Genomic DNA, 8849 nt, shown 5'->3' on the forward strand with positions numbered 1-8849 from the left:
AAGGGCCCCCCCCCCCCGCCAGAGGGGATTCTCAGCCCTGCGGAGGAGATTTTTCTGGCAGAATTGGGAAGGAGAGACAGGTGGCCCTCTAGCCTGACAAGCCCTCCATTCTGCCAGGCAGTCCCACTAGGATCCTCTGAGGACCCATGGGGCCCTGCTTCTAGAGCGGCTCAGCTCCTAGGTCTCAGAGAGCTCCCCTGCCAATGATTTTACCTGCAGCCTGGTGTGGGGCAGCTAAGCAGAGCTTAGCTTCAAGGACACCTGCCTTAAAAGCCACCAGGGGAGAAAGGCTCGCAGGCAGCTGTCTGCAGTGAAGAAGGGCAGGGAAGTCCCCGGCACCTTGTGGCTCGAATCCCAGCCCTTCACAGGCAGGAGGGGACTAACACAGACAGCTTTTAGGGCTTGCCAGGCTTCCCCCCCACACCCATGCTTTTATTTTCTCCTATCCACAGCCCTCCCTGTCCAGTCCTTGAAACCACACCTAGCCGGGGCTGCAATATTCCTGCTCCCAGAAGTCTAGAACAGCACTTCACAAACTTTTCTGTGCATACAAGTCACGTTAAAATACAGCTTTTGACTCATTAGATCTGGGGTGGGGTCGAGAATCTGCATTTCTAACAAGCTCCCAGGTGTGGCTGAGGCTGCTGGTGTGAGCAGCTGGTGTGGTGGTGAACATTGGAAATATCATTCCCGAAGCCATCACTGCCCCCTCTAACTCCCACGGACCTCTGCCCTGGGGGTTCCCAACCCCACAAACTCACCTGGCCCCACCCCACCTCTGCAGCCCCCAGGACTCTTCATTCATTGCCTACCCCAGCCCACCCTAGGGATACCCCCCAGGGAGACTTTGACCTAGCAAATTGTGTTGGTCATGTGATTGTTGTTTGTACTAGAAATGTATAAATTGCCAATCTGCATTTCTTACTGGTGTGACCACACTGTTATGATGTAATTCTAGTCCAAAAAATAAAAAAAAAATGTTTGCCTTTTTCTACAGCCTTATGGAGAGCAAATATACGATGATTTCCAGTCAGCTTCTGGAAATACAAACAGCGGTTTGAAGAGCCCACTGCACCTGTATGTCCCTTTGAGTCCACATTTCCAGCCTGTGTCTCTTGAGACCCAGCCCCTACCTGGGCCGGCTCCAGTGAATCCACCCATTTTTTTCCCCCCAAATTCCCTTCCTGTGCAAGACCCAATATTTTGACCTTTTGCTCCTATCTTATTTTTAAAGATTTAGAGAATAAACCAGGCCTGTTTCTTTTCCCCCAAAGAATAAAATCCCTGCCTCTGGCTTTGTAAACCTATCTCTGAAGGTGACGGAGCAGTGCTGGGAAAGCATCTCCTTTCACTCCCCCAAAACTGCCAGAAAGAGCTGCCACTGGAAGCAAAGGTGGTACCGAAAGGCGGAAAGGGATTGTCCTGGTCTTACGCCTCACTGGGTGGTTTGAGGGTGACTGATGACATTGTCCTTTTCCTGTGTGTGTGCCAGCGTTGGGGTGGAAATATAGACATGCTGCCTGTGTGTGTGTATAAGTTGAGCTGTAAAAGGCTCCTGAATGTGACCATCTTCGTGATGATGTGGTAATGCTGTTTGAAATGTCTGCCAGGTGAGGGGTATGCTAAAGATGCACAACCCCTAGATAAAGACCACCACTTCTCCAAAGAAGTCGCCCTCAGGGGTCAATGTGTTGTTCTGACATATGAAGAGAAGCAAGACAGTGTCCTGGATGAAGTAGAACCATCCAAGGGAATGCTTGGGGTTTCACCCAGTGGTCCCCAGAGGTGCTCCATAGAGGCATTGAGACATGGAGATGAAGCCCCAGAAGTAGAAGGGACCTCAAGCACCAGGGGAGCTGTGGCAGACACCCATGGTTCACTCTCCAGTGGTCAGACCCAACTCTATCACTCTAACCACCTCCCACTGTCATGGCTATAAATCCAGATGCTCACTGTTCCAGCCTCCTTTGCAGCTTGGGGTGACCATGTGACCAGGTATGACCAGTGAAATTACAAAGGAAGTCAACAGGAGCTTCTGGGAAAGCTTATGCTTTTCTGATAAAGGAGACAGGCATGCTTAACACTTCCCTGCCCCTCACTTCTTCCTGCCTTGACTGAGGATGTGATGGCTAGAGCCACAGCAGCCATCTGGCTATCACGAGGAAAAGGCCAAGACAGTTACAGAGATATCAACTCTGTCATCATTTGGCTAAGCCAATGCCAGCAGCCATACTTCTCCATAATTCCTGTAAACAAAAATAAATGTCTCTTGTTTAAGCCATTGTTGGTCAGCCTCTGTTACTTGTAACAAAAAGCATTCCCAACTGACATAGATGGCCAGCCCCATCTGCCCAGAATTACATGCTAAAAACCCAGGTTCCTCTTTCCCATCAGTAACCTATTAGATCAGGATCCCCAGCTGCAGTGCCTAGGATCTGTCTTACTACACCCTCCTTATATAGCCTACCTGGCACAAGACTGAGAACTGGCACTTGGGCATCACTAATTTACACATTATTCAACAAGTATTTGTTGAGTGCCTGCTCTGTGCCAAGAAGGATGCCATGGGCTGGGGCACCATGGACAAGAAAACAGATGAAGTGCTGGCCCTTTGTGTGAGCCATCACAGTGGCCTCCTCTAACAGGTCCCCCTGCTACTGCCTCGCCCCTACAGCCTGTCCTCAGCATAGCCGCCAAAATGGTACTGTTACTGTAAGACTGGCGCCAAAGTACAAATCTTACTTGTTAGGAAGACTCATCTCACAAAGACCAGGAGACAGAGATCGCTGCAATCAAGCAAGAGGTTTTATTCCAGCATGCTGGGGTCGCTCAGTCTCTAGGACAGATGTGGCCCCAAGTCCTTAACACAGGAGCTTTTTATACAGTTTTTTTGACAGACTTTTGCAACAGGATGAATTGTATACTGCTTACAGGTTATCTGAGGTGACCTTTAGATTTACTGGTGGGCTTTAGCAGGCTGGCACCCTGATAAGGAACAGTGTATTTCCCAATCATTTATCTTCCTTGTGGTCTGGCCAGGTGGCCTCTAGATAAGGAACCGGTCAGTTCCTGGAACCGGGTGGTGGTTACTCCCTTCCTGGAATTTAGCGTGCCTGGGCCTGCTTTGACTATGCCTGGCCTCTACATAACCCATTAAAAGCTGCCTTACTTAAAATGGCATTAGTTATGTTTTCTCGTTTTTAGCAAGCTTTAGTTCAGAAGCAAATTGCGCATGTTAAAGTTATATTTTTCTCTACATTACCATCTACCGTCCTTCCTGTGACCTATAAGGTCCTGTGTGTCAGCTGCCTCCTAATCTCTGACTCCTTCCCTCCACTCTGCCCCTCGATCACACTCAGGCATGCCCACCTGCCATTCCTGGGCCAGGAGTGGTCTTCCCTCAGAGAGCCGCCCAGCCACGCCATTTCAGGTCACTTTCTTCAGGTCTCTCCTCATGCGCCTTCCAGACGAGGCCCCCCTTGGCCACCCCATCTAAAATCTCAACATCTACACTCTTCCCATCCCTGCCTTATTTTTCCTCCTTACCATGTATTACCATCGAACATACATATTTTACTTATCTTGTGTGTCTCTCCTAATTACGTCAGTGTAGAGGATTCATAAAGCAAATGTACCTCACAGGACCTGGTTTTCCAAAGCCTTGCAGTTTCAAATATTGACCTTGCAAAGGACAGTAAATTTCCCCCAGGCTATTGAATCTCTATTGCAAAATAAGAATCGTGACACAGCAAGGCTGTTGGCTTTGGGGACCTACTTTATCTTCCATTTGTCCATCTGAAACTTGATGGATGTAGCTTCCATCTATAAAAACAGACTCAGGCCAAAGTAGACCTACCTGAGTCCTGGGATGACGAATGTCCACTCGCTGCCATGGCCCCACCCCCAGATGCCATACCCCCACCCCCACATCCAACCAGTTTCTGGGGGCCAACCGACAGGCCAGAATCTATCATTGTGGTGGGATTCCTCCCCCTTTGCAGGACTGGACCTATGGCTGAGCAGTAGCCTAAACAATTTGATATTCCAGTGGCCCCAAAGACCCACCAAGCCCCAAGCCCCTCACTCCTGTCAGGACCTTGCCTGACAGTGTCCCCTACTGCCAGACCTCACCAGAACAGAGCCCTCACCCTCTGAGTGGCAACTGCTCTAATCTCATCCCATCGGGATGTATTAGTCTTCTCAGGCTGCCATAACAGAATACCGTAGACTGGGTGTCTTAAACAACTGAAATTTATATTCTCACAGTTCTGGAGTCTGGAAGTCCAAGATCAAGGTGTCATCATGGTCGGTTTCTTGTGAGGACTCTCTTTCTGGCTTGCAGATGGCCATCTTCTTGCTGTGTCCTCATATGTGGGTGGGGGGAGAGCAAGCTCTCTGGTGTCTCTTCTTATAAGGACTAATCCCGTCATCGAGGACCCACCTTCATGACCTCATCTAACCCTAATTACCTCCTGAAGACCCCATCTCCAAGTACTATCGCCTCAGGGATTAGGGCTTCAATATGTGAATTATGGGGGATACGAACGTTCAGTTCACAACATGGAATTTTTTGAGTTGGTGACCAGCTGGCACTCATCCAGAGAGGACACGGAGCTGGGCTCAGTTTCCAAAGCTAGCCCTCCTATGAAGTGTACTCACCTGGGGCTGGCTAGTTAGCTCGGTTAGAGCACAGTGTTATAACACCAAGGTCAAGGGTTTGGATCCCTGTTCCAGCCAGCCACCCCCCCCAAAAAAGCATGCTCCTGTACTTCCTGGAAAAGACCTTATAGAGAGGTAAGCAGGATTTCCTAGTGGAGGACTCCAGCAAAGCTCCTGGGTTGTGTAGCAACAGCCAGGGCTCCGTCCTGTAAGGAAGGGCTTCCCATGTGATCAGGGCACCTAAGCTTATCCTTCTTGGTGTCTGACCTAAAATGCTTAGTCCCCCTGCAAAGTCACTCTCAGGCTAGCCTTGTAAAGAAAGAGCTATGGGAGCAGAGGCCCTCTGCTGAAGAGCAGCCAGACCAGCATACCCAAGGGTGCCAAAAGCACTTCCACACACACAGCTACCAGCCCTCTGCCCCCAGGTGAAGTTGCTGGTGTTAGTCTCAAGTGTTAAGCAAAAGCCTGGGGCAACTGTAAATTCAGAGTATTGGTTCATATTCCAAGCTAAATGGTGATCACAGTGAAAGAAAGGCTCTGTAATGGAGAGATGAGGAAGAGAGAATTATTCTAAACACTGAGCTGGGGATAGTTGCCACAACTGAGTGTGACAAGGGAGCTCTGAGCCTCCCAGAAGCCAAGGCAGAAAGGGAAATCAAATCCTCATCTAAAAACATAAAGTCATAGAAATCAGAACAGAACAATTCAGTGATTTTCAAGCTGTGCTTCATGGGGGACAGGGGGAGGGGTGACACCAAGCTGTTTCTAATCTCCTTGCCCCATTGCCACTTGCCCCAACTTTAACTAGAGCAGCTTGCTGATTATCTGTTTCCATGTCAGTTTCTATTTAAACACCAATTCCACTGCCAAAAAACAGAAAACCAGAAAAATTCCAAAACCTGGCTTCAAACCCTGGTTCTACCACCTACTGAAAGGAAAAGCCCCAGCCTGAGCGTGAAAATAAGACACACCAGGAGACAGGGACCCAACCGAAGTGTAGTAGGCAGGCAGAATGAACAAGCAGGCTGCCCTCTCGAAAGCGGGAGCAGCAGCTGGGGGAGTCGGGCGGGGCCTTTTATATCCAGTTAGGCCGAGCTGGACTGTTCCTATTGGCTAAGAAGGAAGGGGAGGGAAGCGAGCGGGGTTTAAGCTGAGTTGGGATTTTTCTATAAGTGGAGAAATTTGCACATGTGGGAAGGGGATGTGGTGGTGAGGAAGAAGGGGGAGGGGGGTTTTTGTGACTCTCGGAAAACGTGCTGTTCTAGGGACCTGAAACTCTCCACAGCCATTTTGGGTGTTCCTCCCATCTGCCCACTGCCATCTTAGACATCAGCTAAAACATAACTGCCTAACACTTACCAGCTGTAATTTTAGAAAAAAACACTCGGAAAACGTGCTGTTCTAGGGACCTGAAACTCTCCACAGCCATTTTGGGTGTTCCTCCCGTCCGCCCACTGCCATCTTAGACATCAGCTAAAACATAATTGCCTAACACTTACCAGCTGTAATTTTAGAAAAAACTGTGCCTCAGTTTCCCAATCTGTAAAATAGTTATAAAGTATTTTTACTTTGCAGGGTTGTTTTCAATATTAAATGAGATTTTGTTTGCAAAGCAAGTTGCACTGGGCCTGGTATACAGTAAGAACTCAACCTACAGTCACTGTTGAAGAACATATCACCCCAAAAATATGTCTCTTTGATATAGAAATTGTTTTTGAGCTGAAGGCAATTAAGAAGCAGCAAACACAGAAAAACCTCTCTAACATTCCCTTTATCTGCCTAAAGGCAGGATATAAATTCTCCTTTACTAGAGATAACTCTAGAGTCTTATCAGCTCAGAGATGGTACCTAAATAATCTGCAAAAAAACCTTTACTCCATTAGTCTTCTTCCACATATTTACTTTCCCACAGTTTCCTGCCCTTGGAAGCCTAAAGCTGCCTTCCTTTGTCCTGTCATTTCTCCTCAAATGTGGAGTTCTTTGTTGAAGATACTAAATAAGCCAGAGTTCTTAATCACTGTGTCAAGTTACTTTTTGTTGAGGTTTCTCCCAAGTGATGTGTGCTGCACACATTAGCAAACAGTTTGTTTTTCTCCTGTTAATCTGTCTTTTGTTACGTGGGTCTATCCCAACTAAGAACTCATGGGGGTTGAGGAAAAAATTATTTTTTCCTGCCCTACACTGTTATTAGCAATCGTGCCAGTTTGTCAGAAAAGAGAAAATTCTTCTTAGCACAAAATGCCAAGAGGAATCAGAGCTCAGATATGCCTAAGAAGGGACATGAATTACATAATGGTCTGTTTTCAAAACAGCATTTTTATAGAAAAGGCAGGAGCATTCCTCTTGTGATTCTGTGTCCCAGGTGAACTGCTCAGCTCTGGTCCTGCAGGTGATGGAAAGGCAGGGGATAATTCTGTGGCCCAGACCTGGAGTCAAGCTCCACCTCTGCCATTTATTATTTGTCACAAGCCTAGGCAACTTGCTGGATCTCATTTTCCATTTTCCACATCTGTGACAAGGATAATGAGAACCACACTCATTGAACATCTAGTGTGTGCCAGGGACTGTGCTCAACACTTTATACAAATTGTCTCATTTAATCCCGCAAGACTGTTATTACCCCCATTTTATCTGAACCCACGTCTGCCCGACTCTTTTATCCTGGCAGCACTTGCTGGTGGAGGCTGCAGGAGGATGTTTTGCAAAGCACCCACATTCAAGTTTTCCCATCTGTCGCCAGAAACATTATGCAAGCATGCTGAGCCCAAACAGCCCAACAGCCTTCCTCCTTCCCTGCCACAAGTGGCCCAGCCTGCACCAATCTGGCAGAGTAGGCCCCTGGGACAAGAATCTCAGCCCCATCCCACCCACGGCTTTTAGAAAAGACAGTGGTCAAATGGGATGTAGGGGTTCACATCTCTGCCCTCAACCCTGGAAACTCAGGCAAGGAGCAGGAAGGAGAGATCCATGTATTAAGCATCTTCTACGTGCCTGGCAGGTCCTGGGACATAAGAGAACAGACCCAAAGCATCCAGCCCAGGACCTGGCACACTGCAGGGGATGTAAGTTCCTTCTCCCTCCCTCTTTCTCTCCTTTAAGGACCTCTTGACAGGTGGTACAGCATGGCTGTTAAGGCTACAAACTCAAACAGACTTCAGATTCTGGGGGGAGGTTGGGGGATCCAGTTTTACCACCCTGACAGCTGGGTAGCCTTGAACATTACTTAACATCTGGTTATTTAATATCTCTAAGTTCCTCACCTGTCAAATAGGGATTCCAATAGCACCAGCCTCATGTTGTTGAGAGGACTGAGTTAAATACACAGTGTTTAGCAAGTGTCAGGCACACAGTCAGCACTCAGTAAAAGTTAATTATTATCATCTTCCCTTTCCCTGGTAGTTTCATTCCTTTATATCTTTCAGTGACCCAGTCCTTCCAAGTCCTAATTCCACTCGTTTATTCTTCTCCGTCCCTCAGCTTGTCTGACATCCACCCCTCCCCCATGGCTGGCACACCTCGAGACCCCCTGCCCTTCTCCCAATCCTCATTCTGGGGGGAGGTGTCAACCCACACCTCGTACCAGCTCTAAGTGCCTCCATTGTATCTAATTTTTTTTTTTTTTTTTTTTTTGTCTTTTGTCTTTTTCCGTGTCCGGCAACGGCTCGCAACCCTCAGTGTTGCCCCCGTACCGGACCGGGGACCAGCAACGGAATCGCAACCCTCGGCGTTGCTCCCACGCCTCGCTCAGCCAGTGAGCGGGAACCGGTCTGTATGTGGGATCCGAACCCTCGGGCGGGAGCGCCGCCGCGCTTCCCAAGCGGTGCACTATCCAGTGTGCCACCGGGCCGGCCCTGTATCTAATTTTTTTAACTGCTATTTTAAAACAACTCCTAAGAATTTCTCTTCTGCTTTAATTCACTAACCCAAAAGGCAAAAAAAGCCAAGAATGTGGTTTCCCTGTCTGGTGCTCCTCTCCTCCCTGGGAAGTTAGGAAACTCCACTTCTAAGCCCCCTCACCTTTAGGTAGCCTCCTGTGACTAGTTCTGGTCAAAACATTTATCAGTAAATTTAAAAAGATTGAACTCATATGAAGTATCTTTTCTGAACACACTGCTATGAAACTAAAATTCAGTAACAGAAGGAATTTCAGAAAAGTCATAAATATATGGAAATTAAACAATGTGCTCCCG

This window comes from Galeopterus variegatus, unplaced genomic scaffold (genome assembly GCF_000696425.1).
Source record: "Galeopterus variegatus unplaced genomic scaffold, G_variegatus-3.0.2 Scaffold1367, whole genome shotgun sequence".
Taxonomy (NCBI): domain Eukaryota; kingdom Metazoa; phylum Chordata; class Mammalia; order Dermoptera; family Cynocephalidae; genus Galeopterus; species Galeopterus variegatus.